The 15,207-nt window shown below is 38.1% G+C and overlaps 1 pseudogene; it reads right to left on the bottom strand.

The window, feature by feature from the left end:
* Window positions 1-9,211: 9,211 nt before the first annotated feature.
* LOC147445084 (uncharacterized) lies at window positions 9,212-10,014 on the bottom strand (annotated as a pseudogene).
* Between the last annotated feature and the right edge of the window lie 5,193 nt (window positions 10,015-15,207).

Genomic DNA, 15,207 nt, shown 5'->3' with positions numbered 1-15,207 from the left:
GTTTTATCCCGCATAGTCCTAGCGTTTAACATAAATTTTATATTCAACATCCGGCCATCTGACCCTCCGGATCCGCCCACCCACCGAATCATTTCATGAAAATCCCTTCCCGAGGTAGTACTTAACTACTACAAATCAGGAAGACAAACTATCAAACATCGTCAGATAACAAGCAACATACAATCTTTTGCATACCCTCGTTCAGGGAAATTATCTGGTTGTTCCCACCAAATCTTTATTTAGAAACTTTTAATTCATTTCTTTACCTTTATCTGCCATAATTAGCTTGTAACTAGTTTCCTAACTAATCATGCAACACATTTAATTTCAACCAATTTATCTCGTCTCACTCAGGACCAAGATAATCGGTTACAAGCCATCAAAATGGCAGTACCTTCACAATATTTCCCAGAATTAAGTGTTTGGGAAAGGCTCATCAAGTAATTTAATCATTCCTTTCTAAGCATTTTATTTCGAGAGGTATAGCACCATTTGGTGATAGATGCACAGGATAGCCCCTATATTCCTAGACTTTCCAGTTCCTTTTTAAGCAACCAAATCAATTAAATTTCCTTAATTAAATTCACATCATCCTCCTTGAGTATGACCTTCTCATCCAACTATTGGCATCAGGCCATACCCGGAGTATGGCCGTTTTTCAATAAGAAACCGCGGGTACTTCACCCGGCCGGTCAAAAATAAAACAAACCCATTCATCCCTTATCCCTCGGGCATGAATTCATTTATCCACCTTAATTCCTACTTTCATTAATTATCTACCATCCAAGTTTATTTAGAAAATAAAAGCGAGTTTTTGCCATAGGCATTTGATGGTTAATGTCTCTTCGAAAATGACAACTCTGTAAGTTCAATCCCGGTTTTGTACGATTCCCAGGTTTTGCAATCCTTTGTCATCCATGGGGAATCTTCCCCTAGTTGACTTTGCTTATAACTCTTCTCACCATCGCAGCCTCGGAATGTCATCCTTTAAAGCCTTGTATGGTCTGGAATGTTAAGTCCCCCGACCCAGCTCTTCATGTTCCTACCACTAAGTCTACCCTGGAAGAGATGGATCATCAACTTCTAGTCATTAGAGACAACCTAAAGAGAGATAGTGATAAGCAGAAGAGCTACGCTGATCTTCACCGCTCCATTAGAAGCTTTAGCAAAGGCGAACAAGTTTTCCTCATAGTCAAACCCAAACGCAACTCCTTAAAGCTAGGAAAATTCTGTAAGCTTGCATTCAGATATTGTGGACCTTTTGAAATCCTTAAAAAGATATGAGAACAAGCCTATGAGTTAGACTTACCGCCTCACATGCGCATTCATAATGTTTTTCATGTCAACGTCCTTAAGAAATATGTTGCTGACTCTCTACATGTTTTGAATCATGATGACACCATTCTCGTCAATCAGAAAGAATTTCAAATGGAACTAGAACAAGTTCTGGAAACTAAAGAGAAGCAACTGCGGCACAAGACAATTCGAGAAGTACTAATCAAGTGGAAGGGCTATCCGGTTGAAGATGCTTTCTAGGAAGATTGGGACCAGCTAATTACCCAATTTTCAAGTTTTGGAGGATGAGCCCATGTAATTCATCTTTTGGAATCAAATCAATATATCCCTTTTTGTCCAAACCCTTGATCATATTTTGGTTGGTTCTTTGGAACAACTTTTAATTATTCTTCAAGATATCAATGACACTTTTGATGTAATTTTTATGCAGATGTAATCAATCGTCATATTTATGAAATTCAAGCATCTCTAGTTAGTCAATTCTTTTGAGATTCAAATCGTCTATGGTGTTTTACAAGTCTAATTGTTATGATATGTGAAATATCTTATTACCAAGTGAAAGATCAGGCAGTAAGCTATAGACATTAGAGAAATAAGGATGAAGGAAATAAATTGGGTACACAAGGGAGAAGATATTGCAAGATTAATTGAAAGATCAGTATGAAATCCTTAATTGTCAAGAACAAGGTATCAATTGGATGATATCAATAGAGAAATGAGTCAATGCTCAAAAAGGAAAAAAGTTAAAGTCTAGGTAAGAATAGTAAGATTTTTACAAAGCGTATTGAGGCTAGATAGAGAGCGAAGGGAAGAAATGATTTTCTGACCTCACAAGAGAAACACAATCCGGTCACACCAAAGGAAAAATAACTAGTTGAGTAAGATCACATTCAATAATTAAAGTAACCCTGAGTCATTAAAACTTCTTTATGATTAAGACTTTTGAGTCAACACTAAAAACAAAAGAGAAGTGTATTATTTAAGGTCCATACCAGCTTCACTGTCCTTTAATCTAAATACCCTAAAGTTACTTACCATCTTCAATCATAAGTTGGCCGAAGATTGAGTATGACTACTCTCTAAAGTATGTCCTGAGCTGAGGACAACTCTTTCTTTTTGTTGGGGAGTTTGTAAGGTCCCTCTCTAAACCCTAGAGCCATTCAAAACTTTTTCAGCCTAGAAAATAATTTAGAAAAAGCAAAACCGACAAAGAAGTCATGCAGACAACGAGACTTTACTCTAGAATGAAAAGACAAGGATATTTCGGATAAGAAATTACGTCATCCTTATATTTTTCCAAAAAGATTAAGATTATTTTTATACTTCTTCGTTAAAAGCTACGTGGGAACTGATCTAGATCGAGAATTGAAAGATAAACGGACTAACTTGATTGGAAGATAAAGTCAAGAGATGAGAATTGAGAAGAAATTGGGGTCCAATAAGAATTAAGAAGAGAATTGGGGTCCAATAGGAATTGAGAAGAAATTGGGGTCCAATAAGAATTGAGAAGAGAATTGGGGTCCAATAGGAATTGAGAAGAGAATTGGGATCCAATAGGAATTGAGTATTCTACCCACCATTTCCTATATAAGCACCCCCTCTCCTTTATAATTCTACACATATTGCTAAGATACTTGCATACTTGCCATACTCAAGATTATGCTTAAGTAAATCAAGTTTTCCATTATACTTGCCATGCTCAAGATTATGCTTAAGTAAATCAAGGTTTCCATTAAACCTTGCTCTTGCTCTCTCACTCTCTTGAAGGCCAAACCCTTGAGGGTTTGTGAAGAAGCTCCTCTCTCCTTCCTCTTCATCCTAAATCCCTTTCCTTCTTCCTTGATCCTCACATCTCTTCAAGATAGATTTCAACCCCACTTCCCTCTTGATTAGAGGAGGTAATCTTCACTTCTAGTAGGATTAATCTTCACTTCTAGTAGGATTAATTAACATAAACCATGTGTTTTAATACTAGAAAGGTTTATGTGCATCAGTTTAGGTTTAAGCTTTAATGGTAACCAAGGAATTAGGGTTAAGTATTAATGGTAGTTATGCATCATTAACACTAGGTTGGTAATGGGACACTTTTATGTCCTGGGACACTTTTATGTCCTGTTAAGTGACCATTTTCCTTGAATTATGTCAAGACTTTCAAAATGGATTTTGAGGTGCTATCTGTCTAGAAAGTTGTCTCATGAGCTGAAAAAAACTTGACATTTTTTTGGAATATCAATTCCATCTTTAACCTTGTCCTTGCACAACATTTCACAACCTAAACTGTGTGAAAAAACGGGTCCTGTTTTTGGCTTTTTTCAACTTTTTGCAACTATACCACTCTAGAATTCATGTTTGTGAGGTCTATAATGCTAGAGAACTATCTTTAGTAGTCCTCAACATGTCCTGATGCTTCTAGGGAGAAATAAATGTTAAAGTTTTAAGTTATGACCAAATTACAAAAATGTCAAATCCTGTTTTTTAGCCAATTTTAGCTCTTCTATGATTTTTTTGGTGGCTTCATGATATTCAAATGCATTTTTTATTTTCTATGTCGCATATTGTAACATAAAGCTGTTATTCCTTGAGTTTTGGGGCACCTAATACCCTATTTTGCATAGTAGACAATGATGGTTGATTTTTTCTATTATAGAAGAAAACGAAACATTCTAGTATATCAAGTATAGCTTTTTTAATATTGTTAGTTTCTTGTGACAACTACATGCATTTTGTAGGTAGTAACCATATCTAGTCATAAGGATCAAATTTGGCTAGATATTGAATAGTTTCTATGGGATTCTACAACTCATAGTGTTGAACCCAGTTTTTTCATGTTTGTTGTATTTAGCACTTCATCTTTGTCCTCAAGATTCCCCTTGGTAAGAGATGTATTATTCTTTTGACATGATCCATGGCTCCTTGTGAACCTAAAGGACAATAGGGAACTAAGAAAACATGCATATATTATTTGTATTGAGTGTGGCTATAGAAACTTTGATGATAGGTTTGCAGAATAGTAAAAATTCAACTTTTTTGTACCTATTTCTTTTGGCAAAACAAAAAATAGTGAGTGAGAAGCAATCATATGTTCTATTCACCAATCCATTGACGTTAACTAGGGAATTTATCTCAAGTCCTACAAAAATCCCTAATCTTATTTTTATGCAACAAAACGTAAGAAATGACTGTTTTGATGAAAATGTACTGGTCCATCAACTTTGGAGGCTTGGTGTGACCAAAAGATGAGAAATGTTACAAGTTTCTTATTCTTTACATGTGTAGTAGGCCTTGAACTATAACCTCATGAAAGGATTTTACAAAATGAGTGGATCTACTATGGTTTTGAAGGTTTTTTTCAAAACCCTGAAAGGACACTTTTATGTCCTGTTAGGTTACCAACCTAGTGTTAAGTTAAGCTTCAAAGGTAGATTTGCATCCTTAAGCTAAGCTTTCGTGGTAACTTTGCACTTAGGTGTAAGCTTTAGTGACTACCTTGTATTTTAGGTTTGAGCTTTAATGGTAACCTCGCAATTAGGATTAAGTGCTAAGAGTGTCTATGCAACAATTACGTTAAGCTTCAAAGGTAGATTTGCACTCTTAAGCTAAGCTTTAAAGGTAACTTTGCCCTTAGGTGTAAGCTTTAGTGACTACCTTGTATTTTAGGTTTGAGCTGTAATGGTAACCTCGTAATCAGGGTTAAGTGCTAAGAGTGTCTATGCATCATTAAGTTAAGCTTCAAAGGTAGATTTGCACTCTTAAGATAAGCTTTAAAGGTAGCTTTGCACTTAGGTGTAAGCTTTAATGACTACCTTGTATTTTAGGTTTAAGCTTTAATGATAACTTCGCAATTAGGGTTAAGTGCTAAGAGTGTCTATGAATCATTAAGTTAAGCTTCAAAGGTACATTTGCACTCTTAAGCTAATCTTTAAAGGTAGCTTTTCCCTTAGGTGTAATCTTTAGTGACTACCTTGTATTTTAGGTTTAAGCTTTAATGGTAACCTCGCAAATAGGGTTAAGTGCTAAGAGTATCTATGCATCATTAAGATAAGCTTCAAAGGTAGATATGCATCCTTAAGATAAGCTTTAATGGTAACTTTTCACTTAGGTGTAAGCTTTAGTGACTACCTTGTATTTTTGGTTTAAGGTTTAATGGTAACCTTGCAATTAGGGTTAAGTGCTAAGAGTATCTATGCATCATTAAGTTAAACTTCAAAGGTAGGTTTGCATCCTTAAGCTAAGCTTTGATGGTAATGTTTCACTTAGAAAAAGCATTGAAAGACAAGCTTGCAATTTAGGGTTTAGCTTCCATGGTGACTTTGTGTGTGATTAGGGTTAAGCTTCCATGGTGACCTTGTGTGATTATGGTTAAGCTTCCATGGAAACTTTGTCTCATTAAAGAGAGAAAGGTTTAGTCTCATTATGGTAATCAAGCTTAGGGTTTGTATGTCTTTTTACGGTAGGAAGAATGTATGGTTATAATCCTCTCTTTCAAGCTTTAATGGAAAGCTCTAGATTCCCATTTTATCTCCAAAGCGAGCTTTAATGGAAAGCTCGAAGACTCTTATATCATAGGACGACCTTCTAGCTTTCTAAAAGGAAAGCTAGGCACCATAAGAAAAGAGTAGTTTTGTGAGCTCGATAGAAATAGTTAATTTTTTGGTATTGAAGAGTATTTCTAAAGTTGTCAATTTCAAATTTCTTTGCAAATACGGGATGGGGGAGATAGGGGATAACTTCGTGGAATTGATCTCCGTGTTGTTTTGAACCGAAAACTCTACAAGCTTTCATGGAGATGCCCCATGGATGGCAAAGGATTGCAAAACCTGGGAATCGTACAAAATGGGGATTGAACTTAAAGAGTTACCATTTTGGAAGAGACATTAACCATCAAATTACTATGGCAAAAACTCGCTTGTATTTTTTAAATAAACTTGGCTGGTAGATAATTAATGAAAGTAAGAATTAAGGTGGATAAATGCATTCATGCCCGAGGGATAAGGGATGAATGGGTTTGTTTTATTTTTGACCGGCCGGGTGAAGTACCCGCGGTTTCTTATTGAAAAACGGCCATACTCCGGGTATGGCCTGATGCCAATAGTTGGATGAGAAGGTCATACTCACGGAGGATGATGTGAATTTAATTAAGGAAATTTAATCAATTTGGTTGATTAAAAAGGAACTGGAAAGGCTAGGAATATAGGGGCTATCCTGTGCATCTGTCACCAAATGGTGCTATACCTCTCGAAATAAAATGCTTAGGAAGGAATGATTAAATTACTTGATGAGCCTTTCCCAAACACTTAATTCTGGGAAATATTGTGAAGGTGCTATCATTTTGATGGCTTGTAACCTATTATCTTGGTCCTGAGTGAGGCAAGATGAATTGGTTGAAACTAAATGTGTTGCATGATTAGTTAGGAAACTAGTTACAAGCTAATTATAGCAGATAAAGGTAAAGAAATGAATTAAAAGTTTCTAAATAAAGATCTGGTGGGAACAACCAGATGAATTTCCTTGGACGAGGGTATGCAACAGATTGTATATTGCTTGTTGTCTGATGATGTTTGATAGTCTGTCTTCATGATTTGTAGTAGTTAAGTACTACCTCGGGAAGGGATTTTCATGAAATGGTTCGGTGGGTGGACGGATTCGGAGGGTCAGATGGCCGGATGTTGAATAGAAAATTTATGTTAAATGCTAGGACTATGCGGGATAAAATGGGTAAGAGCGAGACCAGGTAGGATTACAAGATCCCTCTTCTTAGGGGAAAGCGATAACGTCGTGCCTGCTTGTCAGGAAAAAGGGGTTATCGCCATGAACCAAGGGAGAACAAGAAAGCAAGAGCAGATCCTCAAGTTAAAGATCAAGAGAATCAAGACTAAGGACCACGATTTTGGGTGTGGGTGATTGAAAGATGCCAAGGATGGATTTAAATTATGATAAGCGGATAGAGGCGTGAAATTGATGGGATTTACCCCCTTGGGTTAGCATTCGAGATAGGCCAGAGTTATGTCTGGGTGTCGGTCCCAAGTGGGAGGGATACCTACAGATAGATCTACGTCATTCCCTGGAGCAGTCCGGAAGATTGAGGGAGGTGAGTAGGGTTGAGTCTGGGTATGGCCCTCACAAGTGGTATCATAGCCTAATTTTGAATCTTGGGCCTTGGAATTTAGAATTTTGGACAAGTTTGTTATACCTAGGTCATTCATGCCCGAGGGATCAGGGATGAATGGGTTTGTTTTATTTTTGACCGGCCGGGTGAAGTACCTGCGGTTTCTTATTGGAAATCGGCCATAATCCGGGTATGGCCTAATGCCAATAGTTGGATGAGAAGGTCATACTCAGGGAGGATGATGTGAATTTAATTAAGGAAATTTGTATGATTTGGTTGCTTAAAAAGGAACTGGAAAGGCTAGTATATAGGGGCTATCCTTTGCATCTATCACCAGATGGTGCTATACCTCTCGAAATAAATGCTTAGGAAGGAATGATTAAATTACTTGATGAGCCTTTCCCAAACACTTAATTCTGGGAAATATTGTGAAGGTGCTGCCATTTTGATGGCTTGTAACCGATTATCTTGGTCCTGAGTGAGGCAAGATGAATTGGTTGAAACTAAATGTGTTGCATGATTAGTTAGGAAACTAGTTACAAGCTAATTATAGAAGATAAAGGTAAAGAAATGAATTAAAAGTTTCTAAATAAAGATCTGGTGGGAACAACCAGATGAATTTCCTTGAACGAAGGTATGCAACAGATTGTATGTTGCTTGTTGTCTGACGATGTCTGGTAGACTGTCTTCCTGATTTGTAGTAGTTAATTACTACCTCGGGAAGGGATTTTCATGAAATGGTTCGGTGGGTGGGCGGATCCAGAGGGCCACATGGCCGGATGTTGAATAAAATTTTTATGTTAAATTCTAGGACTATGCGGGATAAACGGGTAAGAGCGAGACCAAGTAGGATTACAAGATCCCTCTTCTTAGGGGAAAGCGATAACTGTCGTGCCTGATTGTCAGGAAAAAGGGGGTATCGCCATGAACCAAGGGAGAACAAGAAATCAAGAGCAGATCCTCAAGTTAAAGATCAAAAGAATCAAGACTATAGCCCACGATTTTGGGTGTGGGTGAATGAAAGATGCCAAGGACAAATATAAATTATGATAAGCAGATAGAGTCATCAAATTGATGGGATTTACCCCCTTGGATTGGCATTCAAGATAGGCCGGAGTCCTGTCTGGGTGTCGGTCCCAAGTGGGAGGAATGCCTGCAGATAGATCTACGTCCTTCCCTAGAGTAGTTTGGAAGACTAAGGGAGGTGAGTAGGGTCGAGTCTGGGTATGGCCCTCACACAACAATTTCATCACCAAAACGGAGATCATGAATTGTACATCTATCATCCACAAATTTGACTACAAGTCCAAGTCTAGCAAGTGCAGATACAGACAAAAGATTCTTCTGGATCCTAGGTACATAAAGTGCATCAACAAGTTTAAAAGAACTGCCATTTGTAGTGGTAAGCACAATCTTTCCAACTCCTTGAACAGGATAAGTGGCATTGTTGGCACAACTGATTGAATTCCCATGAGGGACAGACTCAAGAGAGGTGAACAATTCACGATGTGAGGTAATGTGCTTTGTAGCACCACTGTCGATATACCACACATGTGAATCTGCAGCAACAACTGACATGCATGCATCATGTAAGTGCACTCTGCACTAAAAGAACATTCTGTATCAACATCAACATTACAGTCTCCTTCCACAAAAGACTCAACAATGATTGCATTTGTAGTGGAACCAACATTTGCAGTGGAACCACCCTCTTTCTTCTTAGCCTCTTTGGCCTTCAACTTAGAACACTACTTGATCAAGTGATCATTAGCTTTACAATAATGGCAACGCATCTTCTTTTTGGCCTGATCACCAGAATTTCCAGACAAATTGTTGCCTACAGAAGCATCAAGAGAAAAAGTTTTTCCACTCACAGCAGAACCATAAGAAGTGGTTGCATTGCTGTTACCACCCTTTCTTTGAGAAGCAATAAAAGCCTGTTCAACTGCACGCTACCTAGTCCTGTTTTTTCTGGAAAGTGACTCTTGCAATACCAATGTGCATAATGCCATAAACTTGACAACTTCAGGATTTCTTTGGGTCATCAGTCTCCAAGTACTAGCAAAAGTCTGGTATGAATCTGGTAAGGCATCAAGAACAATCTGCACAAGGGAACTGTCTGAGATGACTTCACCTATAGAAATAAGTTGCCCATTGATATCCTTGACACCAGCAAGGAAAGTGTCCATATCATCTTCCTCATGCATAATCTTCGATTCCAGCTCTTTACGCAGCAAAGCAATGTTAGCCTCATTGCGGATTTCATAAAGACCTACTAGAATATCCCAAGCCTGTTTTACAGATTTCGTTGAACGAATGTGAGGAGTAATGGTGTGCTTCATAGAAAATGAAATCAGCACATGAGCGTGCGCATCCTTCACATCCCAACGAGCTTGTTCTATTGTAGGCAAAGCAACTCTAATAGCATCAATACTTGCAACAAGACCCACATCCTCAGAACCAGGACATGCATCAATGCCCTGCACAATATTCCAGACGCCCTTTGACACAAGAACATGTTGCATCATGTAAGCCCACATAGGGTAATTATCCCCATCCAATCTATCCTCAACAGCAAACATCTTGAACACATCTGTGTTGTTGTCAGCCATGAAAAATGCATGCACTTGATGTCAAAACTACCCAAAATGAGGAGAAATTGAGTGAGACCAGCATGTGCTATATATAGCACAACCCACAGTAGCTTGTATGGGACTTGTTATGCAAAAAACGGTATTGACAAAAAATTTGCACTAAATGACAAAATTGTATGTGTAGACCTGCATCTGTAGTAGAAACGGAGGCTGAAATGAGCCTAAATCAGAACTCTGAGCAGACTCAGCTCTACGAGATATCCCAAAAATTTTGTCAACCTGCAAACGCTCGCCAAAGCTCACTGAAATTGGAGAAAGCAAGCAGCCATGTGCTGGAGTTGCTGACGACTAAGCCGGGGAGGACGCAACCTGCTCTAATGCCAATTGTTGGAATTAGGGTTGCAAGAAAACACACAGCTTGGAGGAGATGAAGGAAGCTCAAGGCACACAACTGAGAGTGTATTACTTAGTGTGCAATATAAATATGGATAGCCCTAGAGTGATGGGCGTATATACAATGCACGGGGGAAAAAACCTCCTAAAGAGGGAAAAAATGCCCCGGCAGTCCTAGTGTGTTCACATACATCACTATTACATGTATATGGTAACACCAAGGGTAAATATGGTGTCTATAGAATGTCATAATGATCTATCTTTTATGATATATGAGTATGCTACTGACCAAGACTTTAAGTACGTAATTATAGCCCTTGCATTAGGGAAGAAAAAAGAACCATTCACCTTGGAGGATGGTTATCTTCCAAATGGCAATAGGCTATGTGTTACTCACCCATACAATAAGAATTTCATGCATGAATCCCATGCTTCTCCTTATGTGGAGTAAAGAGGAATACCATAATCTCCTCTTTGAGGAGTAGAAATGTATTTATGTTGGTCTACCATGAAAAATAAACATACAAGAGTATGTTTTAAAATGCGTGGTATACCAAAAGCTGAAATTTGACCGAGGGAAGCAACTTGGATTGTTTCAAGCGACAGGCTTAACAAGAAAATACACTCTATGCCTGTCAAAAAGACTACTAAGGTACATCAAACGGCGACCCTCTTCAGATCTCAAAGTTTCAAGTATCATGGCTTGCCAACATCCATAGTGTCGGACAAAGATCCTAGAATGACCAGTAATTTCTAGAAGGGTCTCTTTGAGAATCTAGGAATTATATAAAATTTCTCTTTTGGCATATCATCCACAAACAAATGACCAAAGTGAAATAACTAATCAAACGATTCTTGATCTACTAAAAGTCTATGTCATGGAAGTAGATCAACATTATCGATGAGAAAAGTACCTACCTCTTATAGAGTATGCGTACAATGACATTGTACATACTTCTATGGGGAAAGCACCTTTGGAGGTTAAAGAGGGAATATCCAAAAGTCCCTTACTACTTAAAATACATGGAAAGATCTTCACTACTGATTATTATATCCGAGACTCACAAGAATCTTTTCCAAAGGTTAAAGAGGTTATATCCATCTCAAAATAAAGGAAAAAAGGGTTGCTTCTAATAGCACAGAAGAGCCTTAACCTTTAAGGAAAATGATTGGGTCTTGCTAAACTTTCCCATGGCTCGTCTAAGGCATACTACGGGCAAGAATCATATGGGCCACCAAGAGTACTATGATAAACTAGCAAAAAGATACTATGGTCCTTTTTAAATTCTTAAGCCAATCAATGAGGTGGCTTATCAATTGAAGTTACCCAACCATTGGCTCATGCACAATGTTTTCCATGAGAGCCTACGCTAGCCTTACAAAGGAGAGCCACCAAAAGAAGTAATAGTTGCAAACCCTCCAAAAATCAAAGATCAAGAAGAATTACTTCAACCTGAGACCATCCTACGACATGAAGACAAGGTATAAAGAAACGGTAATATTATCCGATGATACCTTCTTAGGTTTAAGAATTATCCTTTTGAAGATGCTAGATGGATGCAAGGAACCTAGCTTAAGGATAATATGAACCTTCTCAATGATTACAACGCTACACTGGAGTAAGCAAATGAAAATGCATTTTAAATGAGCAATGTTTTTGTCTTATAAGACTAGCTCACTTTTTATTGTGCACAAATTTAAATAGTATGCATGCTTAGGATCATGTTTGTTGTGACGGCGTCTCCCAAAGACCAAGTAGAACTTGTCACTCTAATTTGGAAGTATGATATGGACTAAAGAGTAGACATTCTTGTGGCATCTAAGTTTCCCCAACACCAAATGGATTAGTCATCCATCTTGGAATGATGTCGTAGGGTAAAAAGGGATCCTCTACCCACTAAGAAACATGAACTAATGACTAGGCTTATTTTCTCTACCTTATAGTCGAGGACGACTATGATTTCAAGAGAGAGGTAATGTCATTAAATATAGTATCTAAATTTACCAAATGATTTTCTCATATTAATTTGGTCATTTAATGTGGGAGAATAAATGAGAACAAGAGTTAGAATAGAGACATGCGCTTCTAGATCTATCTCAGCAAGAGACCAAAAGGAGAGATGGTTGCATCTCAATAGGGGTCCAAAAGGAGATTGTCTACCAAAGAGAAATGTGTAATAAGTGCTTCTAGACTTATCTCAGTAGGGGACCAAGAGAAGAGACGGTTACATCTCAATAGGGGTCCAAAAGGAGATAGTCTATCAAGAAGCAACGTGCATCTAATGGAGCTTAAAAGACCTTAGGGTTAGCTTCATTAAAGACCTCCAAAGGTTAGCGTTAAAAGTCCTTAAACCTTAGGCAAGCTAGGGATGTGCTTGAGGTGGTAACCCGGCCCAAGCTTGAGGTGCTTGTTATGCTTGGTGACTAAGGTGCTTGTCATGCTTGATGAGTAAGGTGCTTAAGGTGCTTGTCGTGCTTGCTAACAAAGGTGCTTGAGGTGCTTGTCGTGCTTGCTGACTAAGGTGCTTGAGAAGATTCCCATGCATGGGGGGTAAGCTGCTTGAGTAAAAAAGAGACCCTAGAAAGGAGCGGAAAAGCCCCAAAGTTAGGGGAATCTTTGACTTAACCTTCCACTCCCCCAAAGGGCACCCTCTTTTCAAGGGGCACATGGACACATATCAGGCTCTCCCTATGCTTAGTTACATGGTGTGCTTGAATCCTATTGGCTTGGCTAAAGAGGGGACCAATGAGATTCTAGTTCAGTTCAACAAATAATTGGATATTTTCAAGTTCTCTCTCTCAAAGAGATAAGGAGGACATTTTTCCTAATTCTATCCATGTTGCTTGAAATGCATTATGCATGTGATTGGCTAGAATGAGAGGGCTCCAATGAGCTTCAAGCTTGAGCAAAAAGGAGGGCTCACCCAAAGCAAGCGATGGGTATGCTTGGGGGGTATACACCTCTCACACGCTCATTTTTTCAAGTATTCTCACTTGGTGAAAGGAGAGGATCTCCATCTTCTTCTCAAAGCTTGTTGAGAAGTGAGAGCCTACACCAACACTCTTGGCTATGGAATGCAAATCCAACCAAGAGCCATGCTTCAATGCTTAAGCTTGCCATGTTCTCCACCTTCATTACTATGCTATTATGTATGCAATCAAGAAGAGTGATGATAAATGAGGAACTATTTCTTTGTCCTATGGAATGTTTCTTCTTCATCTTCCCTGCCCTCATTCCCAGCTAGCTCTCTCCCCCTTCAAACGTGTTTAAGGCCTTGGGATTGAGGTGTGGGATAGTTAATGCTTTTACAAAGGTTATGTTATGCTCGTGATGCATGAAGATTTCCATATTCATAGCATCACCAAGGTCACAAGGAGCACAAAGATTGTATTATACCAAGTCTCTCTTTATGGGAGAACCTATAATACAAAAGCCTATTGGAAAGGGGACCCTGGCTCTGCATAAATCCGTACCTCAACTGTTGTCATGTTCTCTAAACTCTCTCTTTTGCAAAAGTATTGTTCATGCCAAGTTAACTAAGTACCATGTTTATGTTGCTACCATCAATTAAGTTCACCCGCTATGCTCACAAAGTAATCTCACAAAAGTGACTTATCTAATTTCTTGATTCCGCTACTCTCAAAGTTCATAGGCCATTTCCATTACACATAGGTGGCATCTTGTTTTGTATATAGAGTGAATTCCGCAGGGTTCATAATGTAGACACCTATAGCAACAGCTTTAACGCAATAACAACAAGGCAATGTCTTTCTCATTCATCAATGTTCTAACAACTTATGATATGTGCCTGCTCTTCCACTCAATAACACCAATTTTCTACAGTGTATACCTTCATGAAACTATCTCTAAAATCCATGCTTTTTTAGAAAACCAATGAACTCATTAGAGAAGTGTTCTTCCCCTCCATTTGACTTAGATACTTTACATGTTTCCTAATTTGTTTTTCAAAAATAGCCTTGAAGTTTTGAAAGTGCATAAACACTTTACTTTTTTGCTTCATTAAATACATCCATACCAACTTTGTATGGTCATCAATGAAGCTCACATAGTACTTGTATCCACCCATAGATGCAATGTTTGTCGGACCCCATACATATGTATGTAGTAGTTCCAATACATGCTTGCTTACATGTTTATCATGAGGAAAAGATGCTTTTGTTTGCTTTCCAAACTGACAAGATCCATAAATTTTTTGCATTTTAGAAACCTTAAATGTTGTCAAATGTGTAACCATCTCTTTAGTTTTCATTGTCTTCAACTTTGCAAATTGATATGACCAATACTTTTGTGCTAGATCTCAATATCTGCAATAACTGTTGCACCTTGTGCAAACATGATAGCATTCACCTCATACACATTTACGTCCAAAGTAAATATTTTTCTTGCTTTCTTTCCATGTGTAGCCAACCTTTTATTCTTCTTATACTCTTCAACAAAAAGAGCATCATAGTTGCAAAAATTGCTCAGCCATAATAGAAATCAAATTCTTTGTGATATTAGGTGCATCTAGTTCATCAACCAGGTACTTTACTTTACCATCTATCATAGACAATGGTACATTCCATATACATGTAATGTGATGTGCAGTATAAGCCCCAACTCTACATAGCCAAGACTTTGCAAATTCTACATTTCCTTGAGCCACTCACCATGACTATTCATGTGAGTTGAAGCACCCAAATTCACATACCAGACATTATCAGTAGAGTATGCCACATTTGTAGACATAGTTTTTAACATGTGCTGCACCACAAATATCCTTTGAGGCTCATCTACATTCTTGCTAGTAGGTACAT

The sequence above is a fragment of the Adiantum capillus-veneris genome, chromosome 13 (assembly GCF_014529385.1).
Source record: "Adiantum capillus-veneris isolate H3 chromosome 13, ASM1452938v2, whole genome shotgun sequence".
Lineage (NCBI taxonomy): Eukaryota > Viridiplantae > Streptophyta > Polypodiopsida > Polypodiales > Pteridaceae > Adiantum > Adiantum capillus-veneris.
The sequence above is the reverse complement of the archived record's forward strand: the minus strand, read 5'-3'. Positions and strand labels throughout refer to the sequence as shown.